The 20,060-nt window shown below is 62.9% G+C and overlaps 1 pseudogene; it reads left to right on the top strand.

The window, feature by feature from the left end:
* Positions 1 to 2,602: 2,602 nt before the first annotated feature.
* LOC144213931 (titin-like) overlaps positions 2,603 to 20,060 on the top strand; it is a 43,479-nt pseudogene continuing 26,021 nt past the window's right edge.

The raw sequence follows: 20,060 nt of genomic DNA, 5'->3' as shown, positions 1-20,060 counted from the left end.
AGGGGTTATGGTTTAGGTTAGGGTTATTGTTAGGGGTTGGGGTTATGGTTTGGGTTAGGGTTATTGTTAGGGATTAGGGGTTATGGTTTGGGTTATGGTTATGATTGGGGTTATGGTTTGGGTTAGGGTTATTGTTAGGGGTTGGGGTTATGGTTTGGTTGAGGGTTATTGTTAGGGGTTAGGGGTTATGTTTTGGGTTATGGTTATGGTTTGAGTTATGGTTATGGTTGGGGTTATGGTTAAGGTTAGGGTTATTGTTAGGGGTTAGGGGTTATGGTTTGGGTTATGGTTATTGTTAGGGGTTGGGATTATGGTTTGGGTTAGGGTTATTGTTAGGGGTTATGGTTTGGGTTAGGGATATTGTTAGGGGTTAGGGTTTGGGTTATGGTTGGTGTTATGGTTGGGGTTATCAGTTAGGGTTATGGTTATGGTTGGGGATATGGTTGGAGTTATGGCTATGGTTGGGAATATGGTTTTGGTTGGGGTTATGGTTATGGTTGGGAATCTGGTTATGGTTTGGGTTAGGGTTATGGTTTGTGTTTGGGTTATGGTTTGGATTAGGGTTATTGTTTGGGTTATGGTTTGGGTTCGGGTTAGGGTTATGGTTAGGGTTTGGGTTATGGTTTGGGTTATGGTTTGGGTTATGGTTTGGGTTATGGTTTGGGTTATGGTTTGGGTTATGGTTTGGGTTATGGTTTGGGTTATGGTTTGGGTTATGGTTTGGGTTATGGTTTGGGTTATGGTTTGGGTTATGGTTTGGGTTATGGTTTGGGTTATGGTTTGGGTTATGGTTTGGGTTATGGTTTGGGTTATGGTTTGGGTTATGGTTTGGGTTACGGTTTGGGTTACGGTTTGGGTTACGGTTTGGGTTACGGTTTGGGTTACGGTTTGGGTTACGGTTTGGGTTACGGTTTGGGTTACGGTTTGGGTTACGGTTTGGGTTACGGTTTGGGTTACGGTTTGGGTTACGGTTTGGGTTACGGTTTGGGTTACGGTTTGGGTTACGGTTTGGGTTACGGTTTGGGTTACGGTTTGGGTTATGGCTTGGGTTATGGCTTGGGTTATGGCTTGGGTTATGGCTTGGGTTATGGTTTGGGTTATGGTTTGGGTTATGGTTTGGGTTATGGTTTGGGTTATGGTTTGGGTTATGGTTTGGGTTATGGTTTGGGTTATGGTTTGGGTTATTGTTAGGGGTTATGGCTATGGATGGGATTATGGTTTGGGTTAGGGTTCTTGTTAGGGGTTAGGGGTTATGGTTTAGGTTAGGGTTATTGTTAGGGGTTGGGGTTATGGTTTGGGTTAGGGTTATTGTAAGGGATTAGGGGTTATGGTTTGGGTTATGGTTATGATTGGGGTTATGGTTTGGGTTAGGGTTATTGCTAGGGGTTGAGGTTATGGTATAGTTGAGGGTTATTGTTAGGGGTTAGGGGTTATGTTTTGGGTTATGGTTATGGTTTGGGTTATGGTTATGGTTGGGGTTATGGTTTAGGTTAGGGTTATTGTTAGGGGTTGGGGTTATTGTTATGGGTTAGGGGTTATGGTTTGGGTTATGGTTTGGGTTATGGTTATTGTTGGGGTTATGGTTATGGTTTGGGTTAGGTTTTGGGTTAGGGTTATTGTTAGGGTTGGGGTTATGGTTTGGGTTAGGGTTATTGTTAGGGGTTAGGGGTTATGGTTTTGGTTATGGTTATTGTTAGGGGTTGGGGTTATGGTTTGGGTTAGGGTTATTGTTAGGGGTTATGGTTTGGGTTAGGGATATTGTTAGGGGTTAGGGGTTATGGTTTGGGTTATGGTTATGGTTATGGTTGGGGTTATGGTTATGGTTTGGGTTAGGTTTTGGTTTAGGGTTATTGTTAGGGGTTGGGGTTATGGTTTGGTTGAGGGTTATTGTTAGGGGTTATGGTTTGGGTTATGGTTATGGTTGGGGTTATGGTTTAGGTTAGGGTTATTGTTAGGGGTTGGGGTTATGGTTTGGGTTAGGGTTATTGTTAGGGGTTAGGGGTTATGGTTTGGGTTATGGTTATGGTTATGGTTGGGGTTATGGTTATGGTTTGGGTTAGGTTTTGGGTTAGGGTTATTGTTAGGGGTTGGGGTTATGGTTTGGGTTAGGGTTATTGTTAGGGGTTAGGGGTTATGGTTTGGGTTGTGGTTATTGTTAGGGGTTGGGATTATGGTTTGGGTTAGGGTTATTGTTAGGGGTTATGGTTTGGGTTAGGGATATTGTTAGGGCTTAGGGGTTATGGTTTGGGTTAGGGTTAGGGTTATTGTTAGGGGTTGGGGTTAGGGTTTGGGTTATGGTTGGGGTTATGGTTGGTGTTATGGTTGGTGTTATGGTTGGGCTTATCAGTTAGGGTTATGGTTGGGGATATGGTTGGAGTTATGGCTATGGTTGGGAATATGGTTTTGGTTGGGGTTATGGTTATGGTTGGGAATCTGGTTATGGTTTGGGTTAGGGTTATGGTTTGGGTTAGGGTTATGGTTTGGGTTCGGGTTATGGTTTGGGTTAGGGTTATGGTTTGGGTTAGGGTTTGGGTTATGGTATGGGTTATGGTTTGGGTTATGGTTTGGGTTATGGTTTGGGTTATGGTTTGGGTTATGGTTAATGGTGCGCCTGAAAATTCCCATTGCGGGGAAGCCCACCCCCAAGGTGTCCTGGAAGAAGGGCGAGGAGGAAGACTTGAGCGACGGCGGCCGCGTTTGCGCCGAATCCTCGGCGGTCAACACCACGCTTCTGATCAGGGATTGCCAGAGGAGCGACGCCTCCAAGTACACCGTCGCCCTGAGGAATAGCGCCGGCAGCAAGGAGACCACCGTCTTTATCAGGTAACGGGTCGGAGGAAACTCCTCCTCGCCGCCACGCCTGTGCGCTGGCCTTGCGCTGGCCTTGCGCTGGCCATTCGCTGACCACGGTCTGTCTTGTTTGCAGGGTGGTGGGTAAGCCCGGCATCCCCGTGGGACCGGTCAAGTTCAAGGACGTGACGGCCGACGGGGCCACGCTGAAGTGGGCCGCCCCCAAAGACGACGGGGGCTCGGAGATCACCAATTACATCCTGGAAAAGCGCGACTCGGTCACCAACATGTGGGTGACCTTCTCCTCGGCGGTGGACAAGAATGCCTTCAGGGTGACGGCTCTCCACGAGGGCACGGAATACGTCTTCCGCGTCTGCGCCGAGAACAAGTACGGCGTGGGCGAGGGACTTAAGTCGGAGCCCGTGGTGGCCAAACATCCCTTCGGTGAGTTCTTCTTTCCCTCGGCTCCCCTGAACTTGACTTTGAGGGCCGGCCCCTGAGAGCCTCTCTGTGTTTTTTCTTCCTCCAGACGTGCCCGACTCCCCGCCTCCGCCGCAGGTCGTGAGCATGCGTCACGACTCGGCCTACCTGGCCTGGTCCGACCCCAGGAAGACCGGCGGCTCACCCATAACAGGTAGCGTGCCACCGGCAGAATTTGGGCCGGCTTGCGGCCTAGTGGCGCTCCTTTCTTTGGCAGCCCCTCCGTTGCTATTTGCGTTGATAGGTGGAAAATCTAGTCCTGCGTGGGTACCCACAACGTGACACCTAAATGCCATTTAATGGCGGGACTGTCGCATTGCGCCGCGTGGGTTGCCTCGGTAGGCTTGGCAGTTGTTTGTTTTAACCGAGTCATCTGAAAAATGCTAAACATACAATACGCTAACTGTACACGAGTAATGCCACAGATCACCTCGCGAGTATTTGCCGAGGGCCACGCCGCGGTTTGGCCCCCGGCCGTGCCGCACGTCGCCCGTCTGACCCTCTGACACGTTTCAACTGGTCGCACAGGGTATCACGTGGAGTTCAAGGAGAGGAACAGCATGTTGTGGAAGCGCTCCAGTCCCACCGCCCTGAGAATGAAGGAACACAAGGCCACGGGGCTGACCGAGGGCCTGGAGTACGAATTCAGGGTCACGGCCATCAACTTGGCTGGCATCGGCAGACCCAGTCCGCCCACCGAGCCCGCCGTGGCCCTGGATCCCATCGGTGAGTGAGCCCAGTCGGCCTAAACTGCCGCTATTGTCCTTCCGGCTAAACGCGTCGCCGTGTGTGTGTGTCCAGACGCTCCGGGCAAACCCCAACCCGTTAGCGTCACCAGAAGCGCGGTGACCCTCCAGTGGGCGGAGCCGCAGTTTGACGGCGGCCACAGGCTGACGGGCTACATCGTGGAGAGGCGGGACCTTCCTTCCAAGATCTGGGTGAAGAGCAACAGCGGCAACGTGGTGGAGCCCGCCTACACCGTCACCCAACTCCAAGAGGGCTGCAAATACGAATTCCGAATCCGGGCCAAGAACGCCGCCGGAGCCCTCAGTCCGCCGTCCGAGCAGACGGATACCATCGTCTGCGTGGACGAATACGGTGAGTCGGACTGGCCGGCCGGCCGACCGGCACTCTCCGGACGGCGAATCGTGACCCCCTTTTTCCCTTCCCGTCCAAAGCCGCCCCCACCATCCTCATCGACGCTCAGGTGAGGGAGGCCGGGGTGACGGTCAGAGCCGGCGAAACGGCGGTGATCACGGCCACCGGCATTCTGGGCAAGCCGCCGCCGGCCTCGCGCTGGTCCAAGGGAGGAAAGGACTTGAAGCCCTCCGAAGTGGTCCACATCGAGCAGACGGCCACCTCGTCCACTCTCTCCGTCAAATACGCCTCCAGGAAGGACTCTGGGGATTACGTCATCACGGCCAGCAACCCCTTCGGCGTCAAGGAGGAAACGGTCAAGGTGAAAGTTTTAGACGTCCCCGCCGCCCCCGGCCCCATCCACTGCGCCAGCGTCTCCTCCGAGAAGGTCACCCTCAGCTGGGCGCCGTCCCCCGAGGACGGCGGCTCGCCCATCAAGCACTACAAGCTGGAGAAGCGGGAAAACGGCCGCCTCCTCTGGACCATTCTGGAGGAGGAGGTGCCGGAGTGCCACTACGTGGCCACCAAACTCATCCAGGACAACGAGTACATCTTCCGAGTGTCGGCCGTCAACCAGTACGGCGCCGGCGAGGCGGCTCACTCCCGGCCCGTCAAGATGGTGGATAGGTTTGGTGAGTGGCGCTTGGGTTACCGCCCGCACGTATCTGGCCCCGGTGTGTCACTGAAAGCCGAGGCGCCCCTTTTCCCAGGTCCTCCCGGCCCGCCGTCCAAGCCCGAGATCCTAGAGGTCGACGGACACTCGGTGACGCTGACGTGGAGGAGGCCGGCCGACGACGGCGGCGGCGACATCTACGGCTACGCCGTGGAGAAGAAGGAGAAGAAGGGCAGCAGGTGGCTCAGGGCCTCCAAGAAGTCGCTGACCGAGCTGAGCTACGCCGTGACCGGCCTGACCGAAGGCTTGCAGTACGAGTTCCGCGTCTCGGCCGGGAACAAAGCCGGCTACGGGGAGCCCGGCGAGCCCTCGCTACCGGTCACCACCGTCGTCGCCACCTGTGAGTCGTAACCGAGGCCCGCCCGGCCGGGCAAAATGCCCAATGGAAAAATGTCCGCGCCGTCGCTAATCTTCCACTCCTCCCGGCGGCAGATGTTCCCGGTCCGCCCGTCAACCCCAGGGTGACGGACACCGGCCAGACCACGGCCACTCTCAATTGGGGAAAACCACTGGACAACGGCGGGCTCCACGTCACCGGCTACGTGATCGAGCACCGCAAAGAAGGCGCGGAGGAATGGATCAAGGACACGGCGCCCTTGTCCCCCCTGAGAATCACCGAGTTCGTGATGCCCGGACTGGAAAACGCCGGCAGATACCACTTCCGGATTAGGGCCGTCAACCCCAAGGGTACGGGCCCAGCGGCCCAAACGGCGGAACTGGTGGAGGTGGCGGAGCGCGCCGCCCAGCCGGACCTGGAATTGGACGCCGAGCTGAGGCGCACCCTGGTGGTCAGGGCCGGATGCCCCGTGCGCCTCTTTGTGCCCATCGGGGGACGTCCCGCGCCCACCGTGGCCTGGAGCAAGGAGGGCGCCACCGTGCCCCGCGGCGTCATCGACAGCACCGAGTCCTACACCATGCTGCTGATTCCCGAGAGCGTCCGGACGGACGCCGGCAGATACCAGCTGACCCTGGAGAACTCGGCGGGGAAGAAGAGCGGCGATATTCACGTCCGAGTGCTGGATTCGCCCGGGCCGCCGCTCAACCTCAAAGCGGCGGGCGTGTACAAGGAATCCATCGTCCTGGAGTGGGAGATGCCGCTGGTGGACGGCGGCACCAAGGTCACCAATCACATTATCGAGAAGAGGGAGTCCACACGCAAGGCCTTCGCCACCGTGGTGACCCACTGCCCCACCACCCGGGTCAGGATGGGCGATCTGGGCGAGGGCTGCGAGTACTACTTCCGCGTCTACGGCGAGAACGAGTACGGCGTGGGCGAAGGCGCCGAGACCCCCGATCCCATCCGCGCCTCGCAGGCGCCGGGCTCCCCGGCGAGCATCGTGCCCGTGGACGTGACCAAGAACTCGGTCAGCCTGGCCTGGACCAAACCCAAGCACGACGGAGGCAGCCGGCTGACGGGCTACGTCCTGGAAGCCCAGAAGAGGGGCACCGATCAGTGGGCCCACGTCAGCAGCCTGAGAGGCATGGACTTTACCGTCAAGAACCTCAACGAGAAGGAGGAATACACCTTCCGCGTGATGGCCGTCAACTACTCGGGCAGGAGCGCCCCCCGCCAGAGCAAGCCCGTGCTCGTCCGGGATTCCTCCTCCCCGCCCGACCTGGACCTGCGCGCCCTCTGCCAGGCCACCGTGGTGGCTCGGGCCGGAGAGGACATCAGGGTGGAGATTCCCGTGGCCGGACGCCCCAGGCCGGCCGTCAGCTGGCAGAAGGACGGCGGCGCCCTGAAGCTGACCCAGAGGACCAACGTGGAGCGCACCCCGGCCACCGTGGTCCTCAGCGTCAAGGAATGCACCAGGGCCGACAGCGCCACCTACGCCGTGACGGCCAAGAACCTGGCGGGTACCGTCAGCGACAACGTGTGGATCAGAGTGCACGACGTCCCGGGCCCGCCCAAGGGACCCGTGCTCATCACGGAAATCTCCCGCACCTACTGCGTCTTCGCCTGGGACGCGCCGGAAAACGACGGCGGCGTCCCCATCAACAACTACGTGCTGGAGATCCGAGACACCGCCACGCAGACTTGGAGCGAGCTGACCTCCGCCGCCATCCGCACCACCTTCAAGGCCACCCGCCTGACCACGGGCTCGGAGTACCAGTTCCGGGTCAGGGCCAAAAACCGCTACGCCGTGGGCCCGGCCATAACCTCCGAGTCGGTGGTGGCCGCCTACCCCTTCAAAGTTCCGGGACCGCCCGGCACGCCCCGAGTGGTGGCCTTCACCAAGGACTCCATAACCGTCGGCTGGAACGAGCCCGTGTCCGACGGCGGGGACCAAGTGGCCGGCTACCACGTGGAGAGGAAGGAGCGGAGCAGCATCACGTGGCAGAGAATCAGCCTGGGTCTGGTCAAAGGGAACCTCCTCAAGTCCAGCGGCCTGGAGGACGGCGCCGCCTACGAGTTCCGCGTCATGGCGGAGAACAAGGCCGGCATCGGCAAGGCCAGCAAGGCCTCGGAGCCCATCGTGACCCGGTGGACCCCCCGGGCGCGCCCGTGCCCACCTCGGTCACCGACAACGCCGTCACCGTGGCCTGGACCAAGCCCGAGTACGACGGCGGATTCAAGATCACCGGCTACACGGTGGAGAGGCGAGAACTGCCCGCCGGTCGCTGGACGAAGGCCAACTTCACCAACGTCACGGAGAGCGCCTTCACCGTCAGCGGACTGACCCGCGACGCCCTCTACCAGTTCCGCGTGACGGCGAGGAACTCTGCCGGAGCCGTGAGCACCCCGTCGGAGCCCTCGGAGCCCGTGGCCTGCAAGGACGACGTGGTGGAGCCGCGCATCATGGTGGACGCCGTCTTCAAGGACGTGCTCCTGGTCAAGGCCGGGGAGTCCTTCAAGCTGGACGCCGACGTAGCCGGGCGACCCGCCCCCCGCCTGACTTGGACCAAGAACCAAAAGGAAGTGGAGAACACCTTCAAGCTGGACGTCAAGCACGGCGAGCTGACCTCCACGCTGACCAACAAGGACTCTGTCCGGGCCGACGGAGGAGGATTCCTCTTGACGGCCGCCAACGCCGGCGGCTTCTGCAAGCACGTCTTCAGGGTCAAAGTACTGGACAGGCCCGGCCCGCCGCTGGGACCCCTGGCCGTCGGCCGGGTCACGGCCGACGACTGCCTGCTGACGTGGGCCCCGCCCGCCGACGACGGCGGTTCCCAGATCGAAGGCTACGCGGTGGAGAAGCGGGAATCCGGCAGACTGCTGTGGAGCGAGGCGGCCTCCCACCTGCGGGACACCCAGCTCAAAGTGGGCAAGCTCCTCAAGGGAAACGAGTACATCTTCAGAGTGAGGGCGCTCAACAAATACGGCAGCGGCGAGCCCCTGGACTCGGAGCCCGTTCTGGCCGACGACCCGTACCGGGTCCCCGACGCGCCCCGGAACCCGCTGGTGGCCGCCACCGCCGAGGATTCCATGCTGGTGAGCTGGCAGGCGCCCGAGAGCGACGGCGGGGCGCCCGTCGACAACTATCACGTGGAGAGGAAAGACCGGCAGGGCCTGCGCTGGGTCAAGTGCAACAAGAGGAAGGTGAAAGACCTGCAGTTCAAGGCCACGGGCCTGGTGGCCGGACACGAATACGAATTCCGGATCAGTGCGGAGAACGCCGCCGGCGTGGGCCCGTCCAGCCCCTCCAGCCCTCTGTACAAGGCCAGCGACGCCCTGTACAAACCGGGGCCCCCCTGCAACCCCAGAGTTCTGGACACCACCAGCTCGTCCATCACCGTGGCCTGGAACAAGCCCGCCTACGACGGCGGCTCCGACATCACCGGTTACGTGGTGGAGCGCTGCGTCCCCGCCGCCGGCAAAGAGGAGGAGGAGGAGGCGGAGGATTGGCGAATCGCCACGCCCAAGGAGGGACTACTGGCCACCTCCTTCACCCTGATCAATCTGACGGAGGACGCCGAGTACAAGATCAACATCTCGGCCGTCAACGGCGAGGGGATGGGCCAGGCGGCCGGCGTGCCCGGCCGGCCCAGGGCCGAGGACCGACTCCTCCCGCCGGAGCTTGACTTGGACGCCGAGCTCCCGTCAGATCGGCGTCCCCGTCATCGTGAAGGAGCTGGTGACGGCGCCGGTCGTCAAGACGCCCTTCCACACCTTCAGCGTGTTGGCGGGCCAAGACCTGACCCTCTGGTGCTCTCCTGGCACCGTGGCGGCCAACCGCTCAAGAGGACCACCCGCGTCAACTTTGCCGCCTCGGAAACCCTGCTGACCCTCGCCATCAAGGAGGCCCGCGGGGAGGATTTCGGAGAGTACCGGGTGGCCCTGGTCAACACGGCGGGCCGGGCCACCGCGCAGGTCGCCGTGGTGGTGCTGGACAAGCCCGGTCGGCCGCTGGGTCCCATCCGGGTGGAGGAGGTCACCTCGTACAGCGTGACCATCTCCTGGGGACCGCCGGAGTACGACGGCGGTTGCACCATCAACAACTACATCGCGGAGAAGAGAGACACCTCCACCACCAATTGGACCCTGGTGTCCGCCAACCTGGCCAGGTGCAAAGTGAAAGCCTGTCGCCTGAAAGCCGCCGCCGAATACCAGTTCCGGATCACGGCGGAAAACCGCTACGGCAAAGGTCCGGCCCTCCAGTCCGAGTGCCTCGTGGCCCAGTACCCGTACAAAGTCCCGGGCCCCCCGGGAACTCCCAGCGTGGCCTCCTCCACCAAAGACAGCATGGTGGTGACCTGGAACGAACCGGTCAGCGACGGAGGCAGCGCCGTTTTGGGCTACCATCTGGAGCGCAAGGAGAGAACCAGCATCCTCTGGGTCAAACTCAACAAATTGCTTATCAAGGAGCAAAGCTCGAAGATCTCCGGCCTGGAGGCGGGAATGGAATACGAGTTCAGAGTCTACGCCGAGAACATAGTGGGCGTGGGCAAAGTCAGCAAAGTCTCCGAGGGCCAGGTGGCCAGAGACCCCTGCGACCCCCCGGGCGCGCCCGAGGCCACCGAGATCACCGGCCATTCGGTCCGCATCGCCTGGACCAAGCCCGAGTACGACGGCGGCGCCAAGATCACCGGCTACACGGTGGAAAAGAAGGAGCTTCCCGAAGGACGCTGGTTCAAAGCCAACTTCACCAACGTCACGGAGACGGAGTACGCCGCCACGGGACTGCTTCCGGACGGCCGCTACGAGTTCCGAGTCATCGCCAGAAACGCCGCCGGGGTCTCCAGTCTCCCCTCCTACAGCAGCGGCCCCATCACCGCCAGAGATGACATCCGGCCCCCCCGCGTCAGCATGGACCCCCAGTACACTCAGACCCTGGTGGTGAAGGCGGGGGAGAGCTTCAAGATCGACGCCGACGTTCACGGAAAGCCCCCGCCCTCCATCGCCTGGCTGAAGGACCGGCAGGAAGTGGCCGACACCCCGCGCCGAGAGATCAGGAACACGGCCACCCACGCCTGCCTGGCCGTCAAAGAAGCCCGACTCCACGACGGAGGCCTCTATACTCTCTTGCTGAAAAACCCGGGGGGTGAAAAGGCCACCCCGGTCAAGGTGGTGGTCCTGGACAGACCGGGACAGGCGCAGGGCCCCCTGGCCGCGACGGACATCCTCAAGGACCGTTGCCGCCTCACGTGGCGGGAGCCGCTCCAGGACGGCGGCAGCAAGATTAGCCACTACGTGGTGGAGAGGAGAGAGAGCAGCCGGCTGGTCTGGACGGTGGTGGAGTCCGACGTGGCCGACACCTGGTTGGACGTTGCCAAGCTCCTGGAGGGCAACGAGTACGTCTTCCGAGTGCACGCCGTCAACGAGTTCGGCGCCGGCGCGCCGCTCCTGTCCGAGCTGGCCACCATCAGAGACCCCAACACGGTCCCCGGATCGCCCAGAGCTTTGGAGGTCTCGGAGGTGAAGAAGGATTCCGTGCTCCTGACCTGGGAGGCCCCTACTGACCACGGAGGCACTCCCATCACCACCTACGTCATCGAAAAGCACGACAAAGAGGGCGTGCGTTGGACCAGATGCAACAGGGGCCCCGTCCCGCATTTGTCTTTCAAGATCACGGGACTCCTGGAAAGTCACAGTTACGAGTTCAGGGTGGCCGCCGAGAATGCCGTCGGCGTGGGCCGGCCCAGTTCCGCCACCGTCTACCACCGAGCCCTGGACCCCGTCTTCAGGCCCGCCGCAGAATCCCAGAGTGACCGACACCACCAAATCTTCCGTCTTCCTGTCGTGGGGCAAGCCCCTCTGCGACGGCGGCTCGGAGATCCAGGGATACGTGGTGGAACGCCGCGCCGCCACCGGCGGGGCGCAGACGGAAGCCACCGAGGCGTCGGCCCCCGAGGAGGACTGGGTCATGTGCACGCCGGCCACCGGTGTCAAGAAGACGAATTTTGAGGTGGCCCAGCTGACGGAGAATCGGGCTTACCACTTCAGAGTGTGCGCCAGCAACAAGGTCGGACTCGGCGAGGCCGCCCAGGTGACCGGGGTGGTGGTGGCCCAAGAGAGGGAGGAGCAACCCGACCTGGACATCGATCCGGAACTGCGGAAGACCGTGAGCGTCCGGGCCAGACTCACGCTCCGACTTTTCATCCCCGTCCGGGGAAGACCGGCCCCCGCCGTCCGGTGGGACAAGGACGAGGCGCCGCTGAAGGACGGGGCTCAAGTGGAAGTGACCGGCAGCTACACGGCGTTGACCTTCGACCACGCGAGCAGGACGGACAGCGGCAAATACACGGTCACGGCGGTCAACGCCAGCGGAAGCAAGTCGGCCGGCGTGGCGGTGCGGGTACTGGATACGCCCGGCGCACCCGTCAACTTGAGCGTGAAGGAAATCACCAGCCAGTCGGTGACGCTGGCCTGGGACGCGCCTCTCTTGGACGGCGGCTCCAAGGTCAAGAACTACATTGTGGAAAAGAGGGAGAGCACGCGCAAAACCTACGCCGCCGTGGTCACCAATTGCCACGCGCTCTGTTGCAAGATCGAGCCGCTGCAGGAGGGCTGCTGTTACTACTTCCGCGTCCTGGCAGAGAACGCCCACGGCGTGGGCCCGCCCGCCGCCACCCTGGACCCGCTCAAGGTCTCGGAGGTGCCTCAGGCCCCCAGGAGCCTGAGCGTGACGGACCAGACCGACACTAGCGTGTCTCTGGCCTGGGAACGTCCCGAATACGATGGCGGCAGCCGGGTGGCCCAGTACCTGTTGGAGGTTCAGCTCAAGGGTCAGGAGAAGTGGTCCGGCGTCAACACCTACAAGGGCACGGCCGCCACCGTTTCCAATTTCAACCCGGGAGAGGAGTACCTCTTCCGAGTCACGGCCATCAACGACAAGGGCAAGAGCCAGCCCCGGGTCCTGTCCGGCCACATCGCCGCCAAGAACTTGGTGTTCCAGCCCGACTTGCGACCGGCTTTCAGCAGCTACAGCGTCCACGTGGGCAAAGACCTCCGGGTCCGAGTACCCGTCTTCGGGCGGCCCAAGCCCACCGTGGCGTGGACCAAGAATGGCGCGCCCCTCAAGTTCACCACCAGAGTCAACATTCACAACGAGCAGAGCCACACCAGTCTGAGCATCAAGGAGGCGGCGGCCGACGACGGAGGCATGTACGGCATCCGGGCCACCAATCCGGCCGGCGAGAAGGAGGCCACGCTGGAAATCGTGGTACTGGACAAACCCGGCCAGCCCACCGGCCCCGTCAAGTTCGACGAGATCACCACGCAGAGCGTGACGCTGTCCTGGGCTCCGCCCCAGCGCGACGGCGGTTGCCAGATTTCCAACTACATCGTGCAGAAGAGAGAGACCGTCGGCACCACTTGGGAAAACGTCAACGCCAACTACGCCAGGACCACCATCAAGGTGCCCAGGCTGAAGGCCGGAGCCGAGTACCAGTTCAGGATCGTGGCGCAGAACCGCCACGGCAAGAGTCACGGCCTGGACTCGCCCGCCGTGGTGGCTCGGTACCCCTACAGGGAACCCGGGCCGCCGGGCACGCCCTTCGTCACTTCGCTCTCCAGAGACCACCAGGTGGTGGAGTGGCACGAGCCCATCTCGGACGGGGGCACTCCCGTCCTGGGCTACCACCTGGAGAGGAAGGATCAACAAGACGCTCATCCGCCAGACGGACTACAAGAGCCACCCTCTGGAGGAAGGCGTGGAGTACGAATACCGGGTCTACGCCGAAAACATTGTCGGCGTGGGACGCTGCAGCAAGCTCTCGGAGGGCCGCTTGGCCAGGGACCCCTGCGACCCCCCCGGCATCCCCCGGGCCGTCCACGTGACCAAAGACGCCATCGTCATCCGCTGGACCAAGCCCGAGTACGACGGCGGCAGCAACGTCACCGGCTACCTGGTGGAAAGGTGCGACCTGCCCGAGGGCCGTTGGGTGAGGGCCAACTTCACCAACGTGACGGAGATCCAATTCACCGCCACGGGCCTCAGCGAGAACTCCCAGTACGACTTCAGGGTGGCGGCCAAGAACGCCGCCGGCACCGTCAGCAAGCCGTCGTACAACAGCGGGCCGATCACGGCCGGCGACGGCACCGAGGCGCCCACATTCTCCGTGGACCCCGCCTTCGCCAAGGCCGTGGTCCTGAACGCCGGCGAGACCTTCAAGCTGGACGCCGACGTGGGTGGCAAGCCCCCGCCGGCCATGCGCTGGTTCAGGGGCGAAGTGCCGCTGGAAAATACCCTCAGGCTGGACATCAAGAACATGGAGAGTCGCGCCCTGATCCTGGTCAAAGACGCGGCCAGGGAGGACAGCGGCACCTACACGCTCCAGTTGACCAACCAGGCCGGCAGCCAAAGCGCGCACTTCCAAGTCTCCGTCTTGGACCGGCCCGGTCCTTGCCGGGGACCCCTTCACGTGGCCGGCGTGGCCGAGGATCGCTGCTCGCTGGCTTGGCGTCCGCCTTCCTCCGACGGGAGTTGTCCCGTCACCCATTACGTCATCGAGAGGAGAGAGACCAGCCGTCTGGCCTGGACGGTGGTTTCTCCCGCCTGCACGGCCACCTGCTACAAGGTCACCAACCTGCTGGAGGGCAACGAATACATTTTCCGCGTGACGGCAGTCAACCGGCACGGCGCCGGCGGCCCCCTGGAGTCCGAGCCCGTGCTCTGCAAGACTCCCTTCGTACTCCCCGGTCCGCCTCACGTGGAGGACGTGGCCGACATCACTCGCGACGGCATGACCGTCAGGTGGAGCCCCCCGGAATCCGACGACGGCAGCCAGATCTCAAACTACGTGGTGGAGAAGAAGGACAGGGCGGGCGTCAAGTGGACCAGGTGCAACCGCCAGAAGGTCACGGACCTCTCCTTCAGAGCCACCGGCCTGAGCGCCGGCCACGACTACGAGTTCCGGGTGAGCGCCGAGAACGCGGTGGGCTCGGGAGAGCCGTCCCTGCCGACCTCCTACTACAAGGCGGCCGATCCCAAGTAGAGGCCGGGCTCCCCCGCCTACGTGAGTGTGGTGGACTCCACGGCCAGCTCCATCACCGTCTCCTAGGGCAAGCCGCCGTCGGACGGGGGCAGCCCCGTCCAGGGCTACCTGGTGGAGGTCTGCAAGGCGGAGACGGAGCAATGGACCATGGTCACCCCCCCCCCGACCGGCCTGCGTCTCAACAAATACCAGATCCCCCGGCTGAAAGAGGGCCAGGAATATCGAATTCAAGTGTGCGCCCTCAACAAGGTCGGTGTGGGCGAGCCGGCCGTCCTCCCGGGAACCGCCAGAGCGGAAGAGAGGCTGGAGGCGCCTCAGATCCACCTGGACTCCGAGCTGCGCAAGGGAATATCCGTGAAGGCCGGCGGCTCGTTCAGGATACACGTTCCCTTCAGGGGCAGGCCCGCCCCCGAGGTGAAGTGGTCCAAGGACCAGGGCACCCCCACCGAAAAGGCGGTGGTGGAAAAGGGCCCCACCTTCACCCAGCTCTCCGTGGACTCCTGCGACCGGTGCGATTCGGGGAAGTACACGCTCACCCTCAGCAACGGCAGCGGCTCGGCCACCGAAGCGGTGGCCGTCAAAGTCCTGGACACGCCGGGGGCCCCGCTCAACCTGGCGGTGAAAGACGTGAGGAAGGACTCGGTCACCCTCGTCTGGGAGGCGCCGCCCAACGACGGGGGTTCCAAAGTCAAGAGCTACGTGGTGGACAAGCGGGAATCCACCCGCAAGGCCTACGCCAACGTCTCGGCCAAGTGCGCAAAGACCACCTTCAAGGTAGAGAACCTGACGGAAGGCGCCTCCTACTACTTCAGGGTCATGGCCGAAAACGAGTACGGCGTGGGCCAGGCGGCGGAGACCAAGACGATTGAGCACCGATTGAGCAACCTGCTGGCGGGCAACGAGTACCTGCTGCGAGTCAGAGCCGTCAACAAGTACGGCACGGGCGACTACCTGGCGGGCGAGCCCTTCGTGGCCCGCAGCCCGTACAAGCCCCCGGGCCCCCCCTGGCACGCCGGAGGCCGGCCAGATCACCAAGGATTCCATGCTGCTTTCGTGGGCCGTCCCGGAACAGACCGGCGGGGCCGACATCCTGGGCTACCACCTGGAGAAACGCGACCGAGACGGCGTGCGCTGGACCAAGTGCAACAGACAAAAACTGACCCAAACGCTCTTCACGGCCACGGGACTGAGCGCCCGTCACTTTTACGAGTTCCGGGTGGCGGCCGAGAACCGGGCCGGGGTGGGAGAGCCCAGCGAGCCGTCGCTCTTCTACAGAGCCTGCGACGCCACCCAGCCCCCCGGACCCCCTCGCCACCCCAAAGTGACGGACTACTCCAAGTCGTCCGTCTCGCTCTCCTGGTCCAAACCCGACTCTGACGGCGGGGCCTACGTCAAGGGCTACGTGGTGGAGATGCGCCAGTACGTGCCCCCGCCGGAGTCGCCGGAGGAGGAGGTGGAAGTGGCCCCGGCGGTGGACGCGCCGGCCCAAAAGGAGTGGCGCGTGTGCACGCCGCCCTGCGGCATCCAGGCCACCCGGCTGACCGTGGCCGACGTCACGGAGGGAGAAGAATACCAGTTCCGCGTGTGCGCCCTCAACTCCGAGGGCGTGGGCGAGGCCGCCCACGTCCACGGCACGGTGGTGGCCGTGGACAGGCTGGAGGCGCCGGAGATGGAGCTGGACGCCGACCTGCGGAAGGTGGTGTCGGTGCGCGCCGGAGGCACCCTGCGCCTGTTCGTGGCCATCAGGGACAGGCCCCAGCCCGCCGTCAAGTGGCAGAAAGTGGACGGCGCTCTCGCCCAGCGCGCTCTGATCGACTCCACCGGCTCCTACACCATGCTGGTGGTGGACAACGTCAACCGCTGGGACAGCGGCAAGTACTCGCTATCCCTGGAGAACGCTGGCGGGTCCAAGTCCGCCGTGGTGGCCGTGAGAGTCTTGGACACGCCCGGCGCACCCCAGAACCTGGCCGTGAAGGAGTTGACCAAGGATTCCCTGACCTGGGACGCCCCGGCGGCCGACGGCGGCTCCAAAATCACCAACTACGTGGTGGAGAAGCGGGAGTCGATCCGCAAGGCCTACACCACCGTGGCCAGCAACTGCACGGCCAACGGCTTCAAGATCCAAGAGCTGCCCGAGGGGGGCGTCTTCTACTTCCGCGTCTGCGCCGTCAACCAGTACGGCCAGGGTCCCTCGGCCGAGACCGAGGAGGTCAAGGTGTCCCAGGTGCCCCTCCCGCCCGCCAACGTCGCCCTCAGCGACGTGACCAAGAGCAGCGTGTCGCTCTCGTGGGACAAGTGCGCCCACGACGGCGGCAGTAAAGTCATCTGCTACTACGTGGAATTCAAGCCCAAGGGCGGCGACAAGTGGGGCACGGCCTGCACGGTCAAGGCCACGGAGGCCACCGTTCCCAACCTCACCGCCGAGCAGAGCTACCTCTTCAGGGTGCTGGCCATCAACGAGAAGGGAAAGAGTCAACCCGGGGAGCTGGGCTTGCCCGTCCTGGTCAGGGAAGCGGCCATCCCGCCCTCCGTCTCTCCGCCCTTCACCGCTTACAGCGTGAAGGCCGGAGACGACTTGACCGTGGAGGTTCCCTTCGGCGGCAGACCCAAGCCCGCCGTCTCGTGGAAGAGGGACGGCCTCCCCGTCAAGCAGACCACCTCGCTGACGGTGGTGAACGGGGCCTCCTCCTCCAAGATCGTCCTGACCAAGGCCGGCCGGGAGCACGTGGGCGAGTACCAGATCACCGTGGCCAACGGCGCGGGAACGGCCACCTCCCACCTGCAGCTGGTCGTCCTGGACAAGCCCAGCCCGCCCACCGGCGTCAGGGTGGACGCCGTGACCTCCGACAGCATCTCGCTCTCCTGGTCTCCGCCGGAATACGACGGCGGCTGCTGCGTGAGCAACTACGTGGTGCAGAAGCGAGATACCAACACGCAAGACTGGCAGATGGCGGCGGGCGACGTGGCCCGGACGGCCTACAAGGCCGTGCGCCTGGTGCACGGCGCGGAGTACCAGTTCCGCATCTACGCGGTCAACCGCTACGGCAAGAGCGCGCACGTGGACTCCCCCGCCATTACCGCTCGCTACCACTTCAAGCAACCCGGACCGCCTTCCACGCCCGCCGTGAAGCTGGCCACCAAGTCTCACATGCTGGTCACCTGGAACGAACCCGTCTACGACGGCGGCAGTCCCGTCCTGGGCTACCACCTGGAGCGCAAGGAGCGCGCCAGCATCCTCTGGACCAAGATGAACAGGGGAATGATCCGGGACTCGGAATACAAGGTGGGCGGGGTGGAGGAGGGCGCCGTCTACGAGTACCGCGTCTACGCCCAAAACATTGCCGGCATCGGCAAGGTCAGCAAGGCCTCGGAGCCCGTGGCGGCGCGGGACCCCTGCGATCCCCCCGGCGCCCCCGTGGTCACCTCCGTGGGCAAAAGCTCCGTCTCCCTGTCTTGGGACAAGCCCCAGTACGACGGCGGCGCCAAGGTGTCCGGTTACGTGGTGGAGAGCAGGGAGCTCCCGGAGGGCCGCTGGACCAGGTGCAACTTCACCAACGTGCCCGAGACGCACTATCGGGTGACGGGCCTGACGGAGAACGCCCAGTACCACTTCCGCGTGGTGGCCAAGTACGCGGCCGGCCTGCTGAGCCCGCCCTCCGACCACACGGGACCCGTGGCCGTCAAGGACGACGTGGAGCTGCCCCGCATCGTGATGGACGTCAAGTACCGGGAGACCGTGTCGGTCAAGGCCGGCGAGACCCTGAAGATTCGGGCCGACGTGGCCGGTCGCCCCGCCCCCGTGCTGGCCTGGTGCAAGGACGGCGGCGAACTGCTTCCCCGAGCCAGAATCCAGATCCTTTCCACCGACACGGCCACCTCGGTGACGGTGAAGGACTGCGTCCGGGGAGATTCGGGCCGCTACGTCCTCACGCTGCAGAACATCGCCGGCAAGGTCAGCACGCCCATCCATTGCGTGGTCCTGGACAAACCGGGGCCCCCCGCCGGGCCGCTGCAGGTGACGGATCTGACGGCCCAGGGATGCACGCTGTCCTGGGGTCCGCCCCAAGAAGCCGGCGGCGCCGACATCACGCACTACGTGCTGGAGAAGCACGAGACCAGCCGCCTGGCCTGGACGTTAATGAAGGACGACGTGACCAAAACCTATCACGCCGTGACGGGACTGCTCAAGGGCAACGAGTACGTCTTCAGGGTCTCGGCCGTCAACAAACACGGGATCGGCGAGACCTTGGAGAGCCACGCCGTCAAGGTGGCCGATCCGTACTCCCCGGCCGGCGCGCCGCTCGACGTCGACGTCACCGACGTCGCCGGAGATTCCATGAGGCTGGTGTGGCGCCCGACCGGCCAGCGACGGCGGCAGCCCCGTCGCCGGCTACGTGGTGGAGCGCCGGGAGAAGACGGCCATGCGCTGGATCCGCGTCAACCGGGATCTCATCGCCGTCTGCCACGCCTCGGTCACCAAGCTGCGCCGGGGTTGCGAGTACGACTTCAGGGTCTACGCCGAGAACGCCGCCGGTCTGAGCCCGCCCAGCGAACTGTCCGCCTCCTTCCGAGCCCTGGCCCCCTTGACGGGTCCCGCCGCACCCTCCAAGCCCAAAATTGTTCACTCTACCCGGGACAGCGTGTCCATCGTTTGGAAAGCGCCCGCCGACAGTGGCGGCGCCCCCGTCCTGGGATACGCCGTGGAATACAGGGACTACGTAGGCAAGCTGGCCAAAGAGGGGGAAGGATATGAAGAGGAGGAAGAGGAGGAGGAAGAGCCGCAGAGATGGCTGGAAGCCATGGCGCTCACCAAGAGCTTGGAGATGACAGTCACCGGCCTAAAAAACGCCGCCCAATATGAATTCTGCGTCAAAGCCATCAACAAAATGGGAAGCAGCGTGCGCAGCCGGCGCTCGGACGCCGCCGCCGCCACCGAGAGGACGGCGCCGCCCACGTTCGACGTCGACGTGGAGACGCGCAAGGTCCTGGTGGTGAAGCGCGGCCTGGCCTTCACCCTCAAGGTTCCCTTCAAGGGTCAACCCGTTCCCTCGGCCGTATGGTCCAAGGAGGGCACCGAACTGAAGGCCAGGGGAACCGCGGAGGCCAGCGACTCCGACGCTTCGCTGACCATCGAAAACTCGGGCAGGAACGACTCCGGAGAGTACCGCCTGACCATCGCCTCCGACTTGGGAGAGGTCACGATACCGCTGAGCGTCAAGGTGCTGGAGTCCCCGGGCCCCCCGCTCAACGTCAAGGTTTCGGCGGTCACTCGGGACTCGGCCGCTCTCACGTGGGAAGCCCCCGACAACGACGGCGGCGACGCCGTCAAGGCCTACCACGTGGAGAAGCGCGAGGCCAGCAAGAAGGCCTGGGTTTCCGTGACCACCAACTGCCACGCCCCGGCCTGCAAAGTAGAGGACCTGCTGGAAGGGGCCGTCTATTACTTCAGAGTAATGGGGGAGAATGAGTATGGAGTGGGCGTACCTCAGGAAGTGAAGGCCGGCACCAAGATCACAGGTAAGCTCCCGTCCGAGGCCCCAATCCGGCCAAATCCGGCCAAATCCGGCCAAATCCGGCCAAATCCGGCCAAATCCGGCCCACT

The sequence above is a fragment of the Stigmatopora nigra genome, chromosome 20 (assembly GCF_051989575.1).
Source record: "Stigmatopora nigra isolate UIUO_SnigA chromosome 20, RoL_Snig_1.1, whole genome shotgun sequence".
NCBI lineage: Eukaryota > Metazoa > Chordata > Actinopteri > Syngnathiformes > Syngnathidae > Stigmatopora > Stigmatopora nigra.
The sequence above is the reverse complement of the archived record's forward strand: the minus strand, read 5'-3'. Positions and strand labels throughout refer to the sequence as shown.